The sequence below is a fragment of the Macaca nemestrina genome, chromosome 6, assembly GCF_043159975.1.
Source record: "Macaca nemestrina isolate mMacNem1 chromosome 6, mMacNem.hap1, whole genome shotgun sequence".
Taxonomy (NCBI): Eukaryota; Metazoa; Chordata; class Mammalia; order Primates; family Cercopithecidae; genus Macaca; species Macaca nemestrina.
In genome coordinates, this window is record NC_092130.1 from 127,571,384 (window position 1) to 127,591,449 (window position 20,066).

A 20,066-nucleotide genomic window follows, 5' to 3' on the forward strand; every position below is an offset into this window, starting at 1 on the left:
CAAAGAGATCCACGAAATACAGATGTAACTCTGTGAGATGAATTAACAGAACACTAAGTAGTTTCTCAGAAATCTTCTTTCCAGATTTCATCGGAGGATATTTCCTATTTCACCATAGCCCTCTATGGGCTTCCAAATATCACTTTGCCAATTCCACAAGAACTGTCTTAGCGAAAGGCTTCTTGAGGGGAAAGCTGTAACTCTGTGAGATGATTTCACAGAACACAAAGAAGTTTCTCAGAAAGATTCTTCCTCTTAGTTATCTGAGGATATTTCCTTTGGCCCTACAGTCTCCAAAGGGATCCGAAATATCTGTTCTCAGATTCCACAGAAATAACGCTAGCAAAGAGATCCACGAAATACAGATATAACTCTGTGAGTGGAAGTCACACATCACAGAGCAGTTTCTCAGAAAGCTTCTTTCCAGATTTCATCTGAGGATATTTCCTTTTTCACCATAGCCCTCTAAGGGCTTCCAAATATCACTTTGCCAATTCCACAAGAACTGTCTTAGCGACAGGCTTCTTGAGGGGAAAGATGTAACTCTGTGAGATGATTTCACAGAACACAAAGAAGTTTCTCAGAAAGCTTCTTTCTCTTTGTTATCGGAGGATATTTCCTTTGGCCCTATAGTCTTCAAAGGGATCCGAAATATCTGTTCTCAGATTCCACAGAAATAAGGCTAGCAAAGAGATCCACGAAATACAGATGTAACTCTGTGAGATGAAATAACAGAACACTAAGCAGTTTCTCAGAAAGCTTCTTTCCAGATTTCATCTGAGGATATTTCCTTTTTCACCATAGCCCTCTATGGGCTTCCAAAGATCACTTTGCCAATTCCACAAGAACTGTCTTAGCGAAAGGCTTCTTGAGGGGAAAGCTGTAACTCTGTGAGATGATTTCACAGAACACAAAGAAGTTTCTCAGAAAGCTGTTTTCTCTTTGTTATCGGAGGATATTCCCTTTGGCCCTATAGTCTTCAAAGGGATCCGAAATATCTGTTCTCAGATTCCACAGAAATAAGGCTAGCAAAGAGATCCACGAAATACAGATGTAACTCTGTGAGTGGAATTCACACATCACAGAGCAGTTTCTCAGAAAGCCTCTTTCCAGATTTCATCTGAGGATATTTCCTTTTTCACCATAGCCCTCTATGGGCTTCCAAATATCACTTTGCCAATTCCACAAGAACTGTCTTAGCGAAAGGCTTCTTGAGGGGAAAGCTGTAACTCTGTGAGATGATTTCACAGAACACAAAGAAGTTTCTCAGAAAGCTTCTTTCTCTTAGTTATAGGAGGATATTTCCTTTGGCCCTATAGTCTTCAAAGGGATCCGAAATATCTGTTCTCAGATTCCACAGAAATAAGGCTAGCAAAGAGATCCACGAAATACTGATGTAACTCTGTGAGATGAATTAACAGAACACTAAGCAGTTTCTCAGAAAGCTTCTTTCCACATTTCATCGGAGGATATTTCCTTTTTCACCATAGCGCTCTACGGTCTTCCAAATATCACTTTGCCATTTCCACAAGAACTGTCTTAGCGAAAGTTTTCTTGAGGGGAAAGCTGTAACTCTGTGAGATGATTACACAGAACACAAAGAAGTTTCTCAGAAAGCTTCTTTCTCTTTGTTATCGGAGGATATTTCCTTTGGCCCTATAGTCTTCAAAGGTATGCAAAATATCTGTTGTCAGATTGCACAGAAATAAGGCTAGCAAAGAGATCCACGAAATACAGATGTAACTCTATGAGATGAATTAACAGAACACTAAGCAGTTTCTCAGAAAGCTTCTTTCCAGATTTCATCTGAGGATATTTCCTTTTTCACCATAGCCCTCTATGGGCTTCCAAATATCACTTTGCCCATTCCACAAGAACTGTCTTAGCGAAAGGCTTCTTGAGGGGAAAGCTGTAACTCTGTGAGATGATTTCACAGAACACAAAGAAGTTTCTCAGAAGGCTTCTTTCTCTTTGTTATCAGAGGATATTTCTTTGGCCCTGTAGTCTTCAAAGGGATCCGAAATATCTGTTCTCAGATTCAACAGAAATAAGGCTAGCAAAGAGATCCACGAAATACAGATGTAACTCTGTGAGATGAATTAACAGAACACTAAGCAGTTTCTCAGAAAGCTTCTTTCCACATTTCATCGGAGGATATTTCCTTTTTCACCATAGCGCTCTACGGGCTTCCAAATATCACTTTGCCATTTCCACAAGAACTGTCTTAGCGAAAGGGTTCTTGAGGGGAAAGCTGAAACTCTGTGAGATGATTTCACAGAACACAAAGAAGTTTCTCAGAAAGCTTCTCTCTCTTTGTTATCGGAGGATATTTCCTTTGGCCCTATAGTCTTCAAACGTATGCAAAATATCTGTCGTCAGATTGCACAGAAATAAGTCTAGCAAAGAGATCCACGAAATACAGATGTAACCCTGTGAGATGAATTAACAGAACACTAAGCAGTTTCTCAGAAAGCTTCTTTCCAGATTTCATCTGAGGATATTTCCTTTTTCACCATAGACCTCTATGGGCTTCCAAATATCACTTTGCCCATTCCACAAGAACTGTCTTACGGAAAGGCTTCTTGAGGGGAAAGCTGTAACTCTCTGAGATGATTTCGCAAAACACAAAGAAGTTTCTCAGAAAGCTTCTTTCTCTTTGTTATCGGAGGATATTTCCTTTGGCCCTATAGTCTTCAAAGGGATCCGAAATATCTGTTCTCAGATTCCACAGAAATAAGGCTAGCAAAGAGATCCACGAAATACAGATGTAACTCTGTGAGATGAATTCACAGAACACTAAGCTGTTTCTCAGAAAGCTTCTTTCCAGATTTCATCTGAGGATATTTTCTTTTACACGATAGCCCTCTCTGGGCTTCCAAATATCACTTTGCCAATTACACAAGAACTGTCATAGCGAAAGGCTTCTTGAGGGGAAAGCTGTAACTCTGTGAGATGATTTCACAGAACTCAAAGAAGTTTCTCACAAAGCTTCTTTCTCTTTGTTATCGGAGGATATTCCCTTTGGCCCTATAGTCTTCAAAGGGATCCGAAATATCTGTTCTCAGATTCCACAGAAATAAGGCTAGCAAAGAGATCCACGAAATACAGATGTAACTCTGTGAGTGGAATTCACACATCACAGAGCAGTTTCTCAGAAAGCCTCTTTCCAGATTTCATCTGAGGATATTTCCTTTTTCACCATAGCCCTCTATGGGCTTCCAAATATCACTTTGCCAATTCCACAAGAACTGTCTTAGCGAAAGGCTTCTTGAGGGGAAAGCTGTAACTCTGTGTGATGATTTCACAGAACACAAAGTAGTTTCTCAGAAAGCTTCTTTCTCTTAGTTATAGGAGGATATTTCCTTTGGCCCTATAGTCTTCAAAGGGATCCGAAATATCTGTTCTCAGATTCCACAGAAATAAGGCTAGCAAAGAGATCCACGAAATACTGATGTAACTCTGTGAGATGAATTAACACAACACTAAGCAGTTTCTCAGAAAGCTTCTTTCCACATTTCATCGGGGGATATTTCCTTTTTCACCATAGCGCTCTACGGTCTTCCAAATATCACTTTGCCATTTCCACAAGAACTGTCTTAGCGAAAGTTTTCTGGAGGGGAAAGCTGTAACTCTGTGAGATGATTACACAGAACACAAAGAAGTTTCTCAGAAAGCTTCTTTCTCTTTGTTATCGGAGGATATTTCCTTTGGCCCTATAGTCTTCAAAGGTATGCAAAATATCTGTTGTCAGATTGCACAGAAATAAGGCTAGCAAAGAGATCCACGAAATACAGATGTAACTCTATGAGATGAATTAACAGAACACTAAGCAGTTTCTCAGAAAGCTTCTTTCCAGATTTCATCTGAGGATATTTCCTTTTTCACCATAGCCCTCTATGGGCTTCCAAATATCACTTTGCCCATTCCACAAGAACTGTCTTAGCGAAAGGCTTCTTGAGGGGAAAGCTGTAACTCTGTGAGATGATTTCACAGAACACAAAGAAGTTTCTCAGAAGGCTTCTTTCTCTTTGTTATCAGAGGATATTTCTTTGGCCCTGTAGTCTTCAAAGGGATCCGAAATATCTGTTCTCAGATTCAACAGAAATAAGGCTAGCAAAGAGATCCACGAAATACAGATGTAACTCTGTGAGATGAATTAACAGAACACTAAGCAGTTTCTCAGAAAGCTTCTTTCCACATTTCATCGGAGGATATTTCCTTTTTCACCATAGCGCTCTACGGGCTTCCAAATATCACTTTGCCATTTCCACAAGAACTGTCTTAGCGAAAGGGTTCTTGAGGGGAAAGCTGAAACTCTGTGAGATGATTTCACAGAACACAAAGAAGTTTCTCAGAAAGCTTCTCTCTCTTTGTTATCGGAGGATATTTCCTTTGGCCCTATAGTCTTCAAACGTATGCAAAATATCTGTCGTCAGATTGCACAGAAATAAGGCTAGCAAAGAGATCCACGAAATACAGATGTAACCCTGTGAGATGAATTAACAGAACACTAAGCAGTTTCTCAGAAAGCTTCTTTCCAGATTTCATCTGAGGATATTTCCTTTTTCACCATAGACCTCTATGGGCTTCCAAATATCACTTTGCCCATTCCACAAGAACTGTCTTACGGAAAGGCTTCTTGAGGGGAAAGCTGTAACTCTGTGAGATGATTTCGCAAAACACAAAGAAGTTTCTCAGAAAGCTTCTTTCCCTTTGTTATCGGAGGATATTTCCTTTGGCCCTATAGTCTTCAAAGGGATCCGAAATATCTGTTCTCAGATTCCACAGAAATAAGGCTAGCATAGAGATCCACGAAATACAGATGTAACTCTGTGAGATGAATTCACAGAACACTAAGCTGTTTCTCAGAAAGCTTCTTTCCAGATTTCATCTGAGGATATTTTCTTTTACACGATAGCCCTCTATGGGCTTCCAAATATCACTTTGCCAATTACACAAGAACTGTCATAGCGAAAGGCTTCTTGAGGGGAAAGCTGTAACTCTGTGAGATGATTTCACAGAACTCAAAGAAGTTTCTCACAAAGCTTCTTTCTCTTAGTTATCGAAGGATATTTCCTTTGGCCCTATAGTCTTCAAAGGGATCCGAAATATCTGTTCTCAGATTCCACAGAAATAAGGCTAGCAAAGAGATCCACGAAATACAGATGTAACTCTGTGAAATGAATTAACAGAACACTAAGTAGTTTCTCAGAAAGCTTCTTTCCAGATTTCATCGGAGGATATTTCCTTTTTCAACATAGCTCTCTATGGGCTTCCAAATATCACTTTGCCAATTCCACAAGAACTGTCTTAGCGAAAGGCTTCTTGAGGGGAAAGCTGTAACTCTGTGAGATGATTTCACAGAACACAAAGAAGTTTCCCAGAAAGCTTCTTTCTCTTTGTTATCGGAGGATATTTCCTTTGGCCCTATAGTCTTCAAAGGGATCCGAAATATCTGTTCTCAGATTCCACAGAAATAAGGCTAGCAAAGAGATCCACGAAATATAGATGTAACTCTGTGAGATGAATTAACAGAACACTAAGCAGTTTCTCAGAAAGCTTCTTTCCAGATTTCATCGGAGGATATTTCCTTTTTCACCATAGCCCTCTATGGGCTTCCAAATATCACTTTGCCAATTCCACAAGAACTGTCTTAGCGAAAGGCTTCTTGAGGGGAAAGCTGTAACTCTGTGAGATGATTTCACAGAACACAATGAAGTTTGTCAGAAAGCTTCTTTCTCTTAGTTATCGGAGGATATTTCCTTTGGCCCTATAATCTTCAAAGGGATCCAAAATATCTGTTCTCAGATTCCACATAAATAAGGCTAGCAAAGAGATCCACGAAATACAGATGTAACTCTGTGAGTGGAAGTCACTCATCACAGAGCAGTTTCTCAGAAAGCTTCTTTCCAGATTTCATCTGAGGATATTTCCTTTTTCACCATAGCCCTCTATGGGCTTCAAAATATCACTTTGCCAATTACACAAGAACTGTCTTAGCGAAAGGCTTCTTGAGGGGAAAGCTGTAACTCTTTGAGATGATTTCACAGAACACAAAGAAGTTTCTCAGAAAGCTTCTTTCTCTTTGTTATCGGAAGATATTTCCTTTGGCCGTATAGTCTTCAAAGGGATCCGAAATAGCTGTTCTCAGATTCCCCAGAAATAAGGCTAGCAAAGAGATCCACGAAATATAGATGTAACTCTGTGAGTGGAAGTCAGACATCAAAGAGCAGTTTCTCAGAAAGCTTCTTTCCAGATTTCATCGGAGGATATTTCCTTTTTCACCATAGCCCTCTATGGGCTTCCAAATATCACTTTGCCAATTCCACAATAACTGTCTTAACGAAAGGCTTCTTGAGGGGAAAGCTGTAACTCTGTGAGATGATTTCACAGAACACAAAGAAGTTTCTCAGAAAGCTTCTTTCTCTTTGTTATCGGAGGATATTTCTTTTGGCCCTATAGTCTTCAAAGGGATCCGAAATATCTGTTCTCAGATTCCACAGAAATAAGGCTAGCAAAGAGATCCACGAAATATAGATGTAACTCTGTGAGATGAATTAACAGAACACTAAGCAGTTTCTCAGAAAGCTTCTTTCCAGATTTCATCGGAGGATATTTCCTTTTTCACCATAGCCCTCTATGGGCTTCCAAATATCACTTTGCCAATTCCACAAGAACTGTCTTAGCGAAAGGCTTCTTGAGGGGAAAGCTGTAACTCTGTGAGATGATTTCACAGAACACAAAGAAGTTTCTCAGAAAGCTTCTTTCTCTTAGTTATCGGAGGATATTTCCTTTGGCCCTATAGTCTTCAAAGGGATCCGAAATATCTGTTCTCAGATTCCACAGAAATAAGTCTAGCAAAGAGATCCACGAAATACAGATGTAACACTGTGAGATGAATTAACAGAACACTAAGCAGTTTCTCAGAAAGCTTCTTTCCAGATTTCATCTGAGGATATTTCCTTTTTCTCCATAGCCCTCTATGGGCTTCCAAATATCACTTTGCCAATTCCACAAGAACTGTCTTAGCGAAAGGCTTCTTGAAGGGAAAGCTGTAACTCTGTGAGATGATTTCATTGAACACAAGGAAGTTTCTCACAAAGCTTCTTTCTCTTTGTTATCGGAGGATATTTCATTTGGCCCTATAGTCTTCAAAGGGATCCGAAATATCTGTTATCAGATTCCACAGAAATAAGGCTAGCAAAGAGATCCACGAAATATAGATGTAACTTTGTGAGATGAATTAACAGAACACTAAGCAGTTTCTCAGAAAGCTTCTTTCCAGATTTCATCGGAGGATATTTCCTTTTTCTCCATAGCCCTCTATGGGCTTCCAAATATCACTTTGCCAATTCCACAAGAACTGTCTTAGCGAAAGGCTTCTTGAGGGGAAAGCTGTAACTCTGTGAGATGATTTCACAGAACACAAAGAAGTTTCTCAGAAAGCTTCTTTCTCTTAGTTATCGGAGGATATTTCCTTTGGCTCTATAGTCTTCAAAGGGATCCGAAATATCTGCTCTCACATTCCACAGAAATAACGCTAGCAAAGAGATCCACGAAATACAGATGTAACTCTGTGAGTGGAAGTCACACATCACAGAGCAGTTTCTCAGAAAGCTTCTTTCCAGATTTCATCGGATGATATTTCCTTTTTCACCATAGCCCTCTATGGGCTTCCAAATATCACTTTCCCCATTCCACAAGAACTGTCTTAGCGAAAGGCTTCTTGAGGGGAAAGCTGTAACTCTGTGAGATGATTTCGCAAAACACAAAGAAGTTTCTCAGAAAGCTTCTTTCTCTTTGTTATCAGAGGATATTTCCTTTGGCCCTTTAGTCTTCCAAGGGATCCGAAATATCTGTTATCAGATTCCACAGAAATAAGGCCAGCAAAGAGATCCCCGAAATATAGATGTAACTCTGTGAGAGGAATTAAGAGAACACTAAGCAGTTTCTCAGAAAGCTTCTTTCCAGATTTCATCGGAGAATATTTCCTTTTTCACCATAGCCCTCCATGGGCTTCCAAATATCACTTTGCCATTTCCACAAGAACTGTCTTAGCGAAAGGCTTCTTGAGGGGAAAGGTGTATCTCTGTGAGATGATTTCACAGAACTCAAAGAAGTTTCTCACAAAGCTTCTTTCTCTAAGTTATCGAAGGATATTTCCTTTGGCCCTATAGTCTTCAAAGGGATCCGAAACATCTCTTCTCAGATTCCACAGAAATAAGGCTAGCAAAGAGATCCACGAAATACAGATGTAACTCTGTCAGTGGAAGTCACACATCACAGAGCAGTTTCTCAGAAAGCTTCTTTCCAGATTTCATCTGAGGATATTTCCTTTTTCACCATAGCCCTCTATGGGCTTCCAAATATCACTTTGCCAATTCCACAAGAACTGTCTTAGCGAAAGGCTTCTTGAGGGGAAAGCTGTAAGTCTGTGAGATGATTTCACAGAACAGAAAGAAGTTTCTCAGAAAGCTTCTTTCTCTTGGTTATCGGAGGATATTTCCTTGGGCCCTATATTCTTCAAAGGTATCCGAAATATCTGTTCTCAGATTCCACAGAAATAAGGCCAGCAAAGAGATCCACGAAATAAAGATGTAACTCTGTGAGATGAATTAACAGAACACTAAGCAGTTTCTCAGAAAGCTTCTTTCCAGATTTCATCGGAGAATATTTCCTTTTTCACCATAGCCCTCTAGGGGCTTCCAAATATCACTTTGCCAATTCCACAAGAACTGTCTTTGCGAAAGGCTTCTTGAGGGGAAGCTGTAACTCTGTGAGATGATTTCACAGAACTCAAAGAAGTTTCTCACAAAGCTTCTTTCTCTTAGTTATCGAAGGATATTTCCTTTGGCCCTATAGTCTTCAAAGGGATCCGAAATATCTGTTCTCAGATTCCACAGAAATAAGGCTAGCAAAGAGATCCACGAAATACAGATGTAACTCTGTGAGATGAATTAACAGAACACTAAGCAGTTTCTCAGAAAGCTTCTTTCCAGATTTCATCGGAGGATATTTCCTTTTTCAACATAGCTCTCTATGGGCTTCCAAATATCACTTTACCAATTCCAAAAGAACTGTCTTAGCGAAAGGCTTCTTGAGGGGAAAGCTGTAACTCTGTGAGATGATTTCACAGAACAGAAAGAAGTTTCTCAGAAAGCTTCTTTCTCTTGGTTATCGGAGGATATTTCCTTTGGCCCTATATTCTTCAAAGGTATCCGAAATATCTGTTCTCAGATTCCACAGAAATAAGGCCAGCAAAGAGATCCACGAAATAAAGATGTAACTCTGTGAGATGAATTAACAGAACACTAAGCAGTTTCTCAGAAAGCTTCTTTCCAGATTTCATCGGAGAATATTTCCTTTTTCACCATAGCCCTCTAGGGGCTTCCAAATATCACTTTGCCAATTCCACAAGAACTGTCTTTGCGAAAGGCTTCTTGAGGGGAAGCTGTAACTCTGTGAGATGATTTCACAGAACTCATAGAAGTTTCTCACAAAGCTTCTTTCTCTTAGTTATCGAAGGATATTTCCTTTGGCCCTATAGTCTTCAAAGGGATCCGAAATATCTGTTCTCAGATCCAACAGAAATAAGGCTAGCAAAGAGATCCACGAAATACAGATGTAACTCTGTGAGATGAATTAACAGAACACTAAGGAGTTTCTCAGAAAGCTTCTTTCCAGATTTCATCGGAGGATATTTCCTTTTTCAACATAGCTCTCTATGGGCTTCCAAATATCACTTTACCAATTCCAAAAGAACTGTCTTAGCGAAAGGCTTCTTGAGGGGAAAGCTGTAACTCTGTGAGATGATTTCACAGAACAGAAAGAAGTTTCCCAGAAAGCTTCTTTCTCTTTGTTATCGGAGGATATTTCCTTTTGACCCTATAATCTTCAAAGGGATCCGAAATATCTGTTCTCAGATTCCACAGAAAAAAGGCTAGCAAAGAGATCCACGAAATATAGATGTAACTATGTGAGATGAATTAACAGAACCCTAAGCAGTTTCTCAGAAAGCTTCTTTCCAGATTTCATCGGAGGATATTTCCTTTTTCACCATAGCCCTCTATGGGCTTCCAAATATCACTTTGCCAATTCCACAAGAACTGTCTTAGCGAAAGGCTTCTTGAGGGGAAAGCTGTAACTCTGTGAGATGATTTCACAGAACACAATGAAGTTTGTCAGAAAGCTTCTTTCTCTTAGTTATCGGAGGATATTTCCTTTGGCCCTATAATCTTCAAAGGGATCCAAAATATCTGTTCTCAGATTCCACATAAATAAGGCTAGCAAAGAGATCCACGAAATACAGATGTAACTCTGTGAGTGGAAGTCACTCATCACAGAGCAGTTTCTCAGAAAGCTTCTTTCCAGATTTCATCTGAGGATATTTCCTTTTTCACCATAGCCCTCTATGGGCTTCAAAATATCACTTTGCCAATTACACAAGAACTGTCTTAGCGAAAGGCTTCTTGAGGGGAAAGCTGTAACTCTTTGAGATGATTTCACAGAACACAAAGAAGTTTCTCAGAAAGCTTCTTTCTCTTTGTTATCGGAAGATATTTCCTTTGGCCGTATAGTCTTCAAAGGGATCCGAAATAGCTGTTCTCAGATTCCCCAGAAATAAGGCTAGCAAAGAGATCCACGAAATATAGATGTAACTCTGTGAGTGGAAGTCAGACATCAAAGAGCAGTTTCTCAGAAAGCTTCTTTCCAGATTTCATCGGAGGATATTTCCTTTTTCACCATAGCCCTCTATGGGCTTCCAAATATCACTTTGCCAATTCCACAATAACTGTCTTAACGAAAGGCTTCTTGAGGGGAAAGCTGTAACTCTGTGAGATGATTTCACAGAACACAAAGAAGTTTCTCAGAAAGCTTCTTTCTCTTTGTTATCGGAGGATATTTCTTTTGGCCCTATAGTCTTCAAAGGGATCCGAAATATCTGTTCTCAGATTCCACAGAAATAAGGCTAGCAAAGAGATCCACGAAATATAGATGTAACTCTGTGAGATGAATTAACAGAACACTAAGCAGTTTCTCAGAAAGCTTCTTTCCAGATTTCATCGGAGGATATTTCCTTTTTCACCATAGCCCTCTATGGGCTTCCAAATATCACTTTGCCAATTCCACAAGAACTGTCTTAGCGAAAGGCTTCTTGAGGGGAAAGCTGTAACTCTGTGAGATGATTTCACAGAACACAAAGAAGTTTCTCAGAAAGCTTCTTTCTCTTAGTTATCGGAGGATATTTCCTTTGGCCCTATAGTCTTCAAAGGGATCCGAAATATCTGTTCTCAGATTCCACAGAAATAAGTCTAGCAAAGAGATCCACGAAATACAGATGTAACACTGTGAGATGAATTAACAGAACACTAAGCAGTTTCTCAGAAAGCTTCTTTCCAGATTTCATCTGAGGATATTTCCTTTTTCTCCATAGCCCTCTATGGGCTTCCAAATATCACTTTGCCAATTCCACAAGAACTGTCTTAGCGAAAGGCTTCTTGAAGGGAAAGCTGTAACTCTGTGAGATGATTTCATTGAACACAAGGAAGTTTCTCACAAAGCTTCTTTCTCTTTGTTATCGGAGGATATTTCATTTGGCCCTATAGTCTTCAAAGGGATCCGAAATATCTGTTATCAGATTCCACAGAAATAAGGCTAGCAAAGAGATCCACGAAATATAGATGTAACTTTGTGAGATGAATTAACAGAACACTAAGCAGTTTCTCAGAAAGCTTCTTTCCAGATTTCATCGGAGGATATTTCCTTTTTCTCCATAGCCCTCTATGGGCTTCCAAATATCACTTTGCCAATTCCACAAGAACTGTCTTAGCGAAAGGCTTCTTGAGGGGAAAGCTGTAACTCTGTGAGATGATTTCACAGAACACAAAGAAGTTTCTCAGAAAGCTTCTTTCTCTTAGTTATCGGAGGATATTTCCTTTGGCTCTATAGTCTTCAAAGGGATCCGAAATATCTGCTCTCACATTCCACAGAAATAACGCTAGCAAAGAGATCCACGAAATACAGATGTAACTCTGTGAGTGGAAGTCACACATCACAGAGCAGTTTCTCAGAAAGCTTCTTTCCAGATTTCATCGGATGATATTTCCTTTTTCACCATAGCCCTCTATGGGCTTCCAAATATCACTTTCCCCATTCCACAAGAACTGTCTTAGCGAAAGGCTTCTTGAGGGGAAAGCTGTAACTCTGTGAGATGATTTCGCAAAACACAAAGAAGTTTCTCAGAAAGCTTCTTTCTCTTTGTTATCAGAGGATATTTCCTTTGGCCCTTTAGTCTTCAAAGGGATCCGAAATATCTGTTATCAGATTCCACAGAAATAAGGCCAGCAAAGAGATCCCCGAAATATAGATGTAACTCTGTGAGAGGAATTAAGAGAACACTAAGCAGTTTCTCAGAAAGCTTCTTTCCAGATTTCATCGGAGAATATTTCCTTTTTCACCATAGCCCTCCATGGGCTTCCAAATATCACTTTGCCATTTCCACAAGAACTGTCTTAGCGAAAGGCTTCTTGAGGGGAAAGGTGTATCTCTGTGAGATGATTTCACAGAACTCAAAGAAGTTTCTCACAAAGCTTCTTTCTCTAAGTTATCGAAGGATATTTCCTTTGGCCCTATAGTCTTCAAAGGGATCCGAAACATCTCTTCTCAGATTCCACAGAAATAAGGCTAGCAAAGAGATCCACGAAATACAGATGTAACTCTGTCAGTGGAAGTCACACATCACAGAGCAGTTTCTCAGAAAGCTTCTTTCCAGATTTCATCTGAGGATATTTCCTTTTTCACCATAGCCCTCTATGGGCTTCCAAATATCACTTTGCCAATTCCACAAGAACTGTCTTAGCGAAAGGCTTCTTGAGGGGAAAGCTGTAAGTCTGTGAGATGATTTCACAGAACAGAAAGAAGTTTCTCAGAAAGCTTCTTTCTCTTGGTTATCGGAGGATATTTCCTTGGGCCCTATATTCTTCAAAGGTATCCGAAATATCTGTTCTCAGATTCCACAGAAATAAGGCCAGCAAAGAGATCCACGAAATAAAGATGTAACTCTGTGAGATGAATTAACAGAACACTAAGCAGTTTCTCAGAAAGCTTCTTTCCAGATTTCATCGGAGAATATTTCCTTTTTCACCATAGCCCTCTAGGGGCTTCCAAATATCACTTTGCCAATTCCACAAGAACTGTCTTTGCGAAAGGCTTCTTGAGGGGAAGCTGTAACTCTGTGAGATGATTTCACAGAACTCAAAGAAGTTTCTCACAAAGCTTCTTTCTCTTAGTTATCGAAGGATATTTCCTTTGGCCCTATAGTCTTCAAAGGGATCCGAAATATCTGTTCTCAGATTCCACAGAAATAAGGCTAGCAAAGAGATCCACGAAATACAGATGTAACTCTGTGAGATGAATTAACAGAACACTAAGCAGTTTCTCAGAAAGCTTCTTTCCAGATTTCATCGGAGGATATTTCCTTTTTCAACATAGCTCTCTATGGGCTTCCAAATATCACTTTACCAATTCCAAAAGAACTGTCTTAGCGAAAGGCTTCTTGAGGGGAAAGCTGTAACTCTGTGAGATGATTTCACAGAACAGAAAGAAGTTTCTCAGAAAGCTTCTTTCTCTTGGTTATCGGAGGATATTTCCTTTGGCCCTATATTCTTCAAAGGTATCCGAAATATCTGTTCTCAGATTCCACAGAAATAAGGCCAGCAAAGAGATCCACGAAATAAAGATGTAACTCTGTGAGATGAATTAACAGAACACTAAGCAGTTTCTCAGAAAGCTTCTTTCCAGATTTCATCGGAGAATATTTCCTTTTTCACCATAGCCCTCTAGGGGCTTCCAAATATCACTTTGCCAATTCCACAAGAACTGTCTTTGCGAAAGGCTTCTTGAGGGGAAGCTGTAACTCTGTGAGATGATTTCACAGAACTCATAGAAGTTTCTCACAAAGCTTCTTTCTCTTAGTTATCGAAGGATATTTCCTTTGGCCCTATAGTCTTCAAAGGGATCCGAAATATCTGTTCTCAGATCCAACAGAAATAAGGCTAGCAAAGAGATCCACGAAATACAGATGTAACTCTGTGAGATGAATTAACAGAACACTAAGGAGTTTCTCAGAAAGCTTCTTTCCAGATTTCATCGGAGGATATTTCCTTTTTCAACATAGCTCTCTATGGGCTTCCAAATATCACTTTACCAATTCCAAAAGAACTGTCTTAGCGAAAGGCTTCTTGAGGGGAAAGCTGTAACTCTGTGAGATGATTTCACAGAACAGAAAGAAGTTTCCCAGAAAGCTTCTTTCTCTTTGTTATCGGAGGATATTTCCTTTTGACCCTATAATCTTCAAAGGGATCCGAAATATCTGTTCTCAGATTCCACAGAAAAAAGGCTAGCAAAGAGATCCACGAAATATAGATGTAACTATGTGAGATGAATTAACAGAACCCTAAGCAGTTTCTCAGAAAGCTTCTTTCCAGATTTCATCGGAGGATATTTCCTTTTTCACCATAGCCCTCTATGGGCTTCCAAATATCACTTTGCCAATTCCACAAGAACTGTCTTAGCGAAAGGCTTCTTGAGGGGAAAGCTGTAACTCTGTGAGATGATTTCACAGAACACAAAGAAGTTTGTCAGAAAGCTTCTTTCTCTTAGTTATCGGAGGATATTTCCTTTGGCCCTATAGTCTTCAAAGGGATCCGAATCATCTCTTCTCAGATTCCACAGAAATAAGACTAGCAAAGAGATCCAGGAAATATAGATGTAACTCTGTGAGATGAATTAACAGAACACTAAGCAGTTTCTCAGAAAGCTTCTTTCCAGATTTCATCTGAGGATATTTCCTTTTTCACCATAGCCCTCTATGGCTTCCAAGTATCACTTTGCAAATTCCACAAGAACTGTCTTAGCGAAAGGCTTCTTGAGGGGAAAGCTGTAACTCTGTGAGATGATTTCACAGAACACAAAGAAGTTTCTCAGAAAGCTTCTTTCTCTTTGTTATCGGAGGATATTTCCTTTGGCCCTATAGTCTTCAAAGGGATCCGAAACATCTCTTCTCAGATTCCACAGAAATAAGGCTAGCAAAGAGATCCACGAAATACAGATGTAACTCTGTGAGTGGAAGTCACACATCACAGAGCAGTTTCTCAGAAAGCTTCTTTCCAGATTTCATCTGAGGATATTTCCTTTTTCACCATAGCCGTCTATGGGCTTCCAAATATCACTTTGCCCATTCCACAAGAACTGTCTTAGCGAAAGGCTTCTAGAGGGGAAAGCTGTAACTCTGTGAGATGATTTCCCAAAACACAAATAAGTTTCTCAGAAAGCTTCTTTCTCTTTGTTATCGGAGGATATTTCCTTTGGCCCTTTAGTCTTCAAAGGGATCCGAAATATCTGTTCTCAGATTCCACAGAAATAAGACTAGCAAAGAGATCCAGGAAATATAGATGTAACTCTGTGAGATGAATTAACAGAACACTAAGCAGTTTCTCAGAAAGCTTCTTTCCAGATTTCATCTGAGGATATTTCCTTTTTCACCATAGCCCTCTATGGCTTCCAAGTATCACTTTGCAAATTCCACATGAACTGTCTTAGCGAAAGGCTTCTTGAGGGGAAAGCTGTAACTCTGTGAGATGATTTCACAGAACACAAAGAAGTTTCTCAAAAAGCTTCTTTCTCTTTGTTATCGGAGGATATTTCCTTTGGCCCTATAGTCTTCTATGGGATCCGAAATATCTGTTCTCAGATTCCACAGAAATAAGGCTAGCAAAGAGATCCACGAAATATAGATGTAAGTCTGTGAGATGAATTAACAGAACACTAAGCAGTTTCTCAGAAAGCTTCTTTCCAGATTTCATCTGAGGATATTTCCTTTTTCACCATAGCCCTCTATGGGCTTCGAAATATCACTTTGCCAATTCCATAAGAACTGTGTTAGCGAAAGGCTTCTTGAGGGGAAAGCTGTAACTCTGTGAGATGATTTCACAGAACACAAAGAAGTTTCTCAGAAAGCTTCTTTCTCTTAGTTATCGGAGGATATTTCCATTGGCCCTATTGTCTTCAAAGGGATCCGAAATATCTGTTCTCAGATTCCACAGAAATAAAGCTAGCAAAGAGATCCACGAAATACAGATGTAACTCTGTGAGATGAATTAACAGAACACTAAGCAGTTTCTCAGAAAGCTTCTTTCCAGATTTCATCTGAGGATATTTCCTTTTTCACCATAGCCCTCTATGGGCTTCCAAATATCACTTTGCCAATTCCACAAGAACTGTCTTAGCGAAAGGCTTCTTGAGGGGAAAGCTGTAACTCTGTGAGATGATTTCAGGGAACACAAAGAAGTTTGTCAGAAACCTTCTTTCTCTTTGTTATCGGAGGATATTTCCTTTGGCCCTATAGTCTTCAAAGGGATCCGAAATATCTGTTCTCAGATTTCACAGAAATAAGGCCAGCAAAGAGATCCACGAAATAAAGATGTAACTCTGTGAGATGAATTAACAGAACACTAAGCAGTTTCTCAGAAAGCTTCTTTCCAGATTTCATCGGAGAATATTTCCTTTTTCACCATAGCCCTCTAGGGGCTTCCAAATATCACTTTGCCAATTCCACAAGAACTGTCTTAGCGAAAGGCTTCTTGAGGGGAAGCTGTAACTCTGTGAGATGATTTCACAGAACTCAAAGAAGTTTCTCACAAAGCTTCTTTCTCTTAGTTATCGAAGGATATTTCCTTTGGCCCTATAGCCTTCAAAGGGATCCGAAATATCTGTTCTCAGATTCCACAGAAATAAGGCTAGCAAAGAGATCCAGGAAATACAGATGTAACTCTGTGAGATGAATTAACAGAACACTAAGCAGTTTCTCAGAAAGCTTCTTTCCAGATTTCATCGGAGGATATTTCCTTTTTCAACATAGCTCTCTATGGGCTTCCAAATATCACTTTACCAATTCCAAAAGAACTGTCTTAGCGAAAGGCTTCTTGAGGGGAAAGCTGTAACTCTGTGAGATGATTTCACAGAACAGAAAGAAGTTTCCCAGAAAGCTTCTTTCTCTTTGTTATCGGAGGATATTTCCTTTTGACCCTATAATCTTCAAAGGGATCCGAAATATCTGTTCTCAGATTCCACAGAAAAAAGGCTAGCAAAGAGATCCACGAAATATAGATGTAACTATGTGAGATGAATTAACAGAACACTAAGCAGTTTCTCAGAAAGCTTCTTTCCAGATTTCATCGGAGGATATTTCCTTTTTCACCATAGCCCTCTATGGGCTTCCAAATATCACTTTGCCAATTCCACAAGAACTGTCTTAGGGAAAGGCTTCTTGAGGGGAAAGCTGTAACTCTGTGAGATGATTTCACAGAACACAAAGAAGTTTGTCAGAAAGCTTCTTTCTCTTAGTTATCGGAGGATATTTCCTTTGGCCCTATAGTCTTCAAAGGGATCCGAATCATCTCTTCTCAGATTCCACAGAAATAAGACTAGCAAAGAGATCCAGGAAATATAGACGTAACTCTGTGAGATGAATTAACAGAACACTAAGCAGTTTCTCAGAAAGCTTCTTTCCAGATTTCATCTGAGGATATTTCCTTTTTCACCATAGCCCTCTATGGCTTCCAAGTATCACTTTGCAAATTCCACAAGAACTGTCTTAGCGAAAGGCTTCTTGAGGGGAAAGCTGTAACTCTGTGAGATGATTTCACAGAACACAAAGAAGTTTCTCAGTAAGCTTCTTTCTCTTTGTTATCGGAGGATATTTCCTTTGGCCCTATAGTCTTCAAAGGGATCCGAAATATCTGTTCTCAGATTCCACAGAAATAAGGCTAGCAAAGAGATCCACGAAATATAGATGTAAGTCTGTGAGATGAATTAACAGAACACTAAGCAGTTTCTCAGAAAGCTTCTTTCCAGATTTCATCTGAGGATATTTCCTTTTTCACCATAGCCCTCTATGGGCTTCGAAATATCACTTTGCCAATTCCACAAGAACTGTGTTATTGAAAGGCTTCTTGAGGGGAAAGCTGTAACTCTGTGAGATGATTTCACAGAACACAAAGAAGTTTCTCAGAAAGCTTCTTTCTCTTAGTTATCGGAGGATATTTCCATTGGCCCTATTGTCTTCAAAGGGATCCGAAATATCTGTTCTCAGATTCCACAGAAATAAAGCTAGCAAAGAGATCCACGAAATACAGATGTAACTCTGTGAGATGAATTAACAGAACACTAAGCAGTTTCTCAGAAAGCTTCTTTCCAGAATTCATCTGAGGATATTTCCTTTTTCACCATAGCCCTCTAAGGGCTTCCAAATATCACTTTGCCAATTCCACAAGAACTGTCTTAGCGAAAGGCTTCTTGAGGGGAAAGCTGTAACTCTGTGAGATGATTTCACAGAACACAAAGAAGTTTCTCAGAAAGCTTCTTTCTCTTAGTTATCGGAGGATATTTCCTTTGGCCCTATAGTCTTCAAAGGGATCCGAAATATCTGTTCTCAGATTCCACATAAATAAGGCTAGCAAGGAGATCCACGAAATACAGATGTAACTCTTTGAGTGGAAGTCACACATCACAGAGCAGTTTCTCAGAAATCTTCTTTCCAGTTTTCATCTGAGGATATTTCCTTTTTCACCATAGCCCTCTATGGGCTTCCAAATATCACTTTGCCAATTCCACAAGAACTGTCTTAGCGAAAGGCTTCTTGAGGGGAAAGTTGTAACTCTGTGAGATGATTTCACAGAACACAAAGAAGTTTCTCAGAAAGCTTCTTTCTCTTTGTTATAGGAAGATATTTCCTTTGGCCCTATAGTCTTCAAAGGGATCCGAAATATCTGTTCTCAGATTCCCCAGAAATAAGGCTAGCAAAGAGATCCACGAAATACAGATGTAACTCTGTGAGTGGAAGTCACACATCAAAGAGCAGTTTCTCAGAAAGCTTCTTTCCAGATTTCATCTGAGGATATTTCCTTTTTCACCATAGCCCTCTAGGGGCTTCCAAATATCACTTTGCCAATTCCACAAGAACTGTCTCAGCGAAAGGCTTCTTGAAGGGAAAGCTGTAACTCTGTGAGATGATTTCATAAAACACAAAGAAGTTTCTCACAAAGCTCTTTCTCTTTATCGGAGGATATTTCCTTTGGCCCTATAGTCTTCAAAGGGATCCGAAATATCTGTTCTCAGATTCCCCAGAAATAAGGCTAGCAAAGAGATCCACGAAATACAGATGTAACTATGTGAGATGAATTAACAGAACACTAAGCAGTTTCTCAGAAAGCTTCTTTCCAGATTTCATCTGAGGATATTTCCTTTTTCACCATAGCCCTCTATGGGCTTCCAAATATCACTTTGCCAATTCCACAAGAACTGTCTTAGCGAAAGGCTTCTTGAGGGGAAAGCTGTAACTCTGTGAGATGATTTCACAGAACACAAAGAAGTTTCTCAGAAAGCTTCTTTCTCTTAGTTATCGGAGGATATTTCCTTTGGCACTATAGTCTTCAAAGGGATCCGAAATATCTGTTATCAGATTCCACAGAAATAAGGCTAGCAAAGAGATCCACGAAATATAGATGTAACTCTGTGAGATGAATTAACAGAACACTAAGCAGTTTCTCAGAAAGCTTCTTTCCAGTTTTCATCTGAGGATATTTCCTTTTTCACCATAGCCCTCTATGGGCTTCCAAATATCACTTTGCCAATTTCACAAGAACTGTCTTAGCGAAAGGCTTCTTGAGGGGAAAGCTGTAACTCTGTGAGATGATTTCACAGAACACAAAGAAGTTTCTCAGAAAGCTTCTTTCTCTTTGTTATCGGAAGATATTTCCTTTGGCCCTGTAGTCTTCAAAGGGATCCGAAATATCTGTTCTCAGATTCCCCAGAAATAAGGCTATCAAAGAGATCCACGAAATACAGATGTAACTCTGTGAGTGGAAGTCACACATCAAAGAGCAGTTTCTCAGAAAGCTTCTTTCCAGATTTCATCGGAGGATATTTCCTTTTTCACCATAGCCCTCTATGGGCTTCCAAATATCACTTTGCCAATTCCACAAGAACTATGTTAGCGAAAGGCTTCT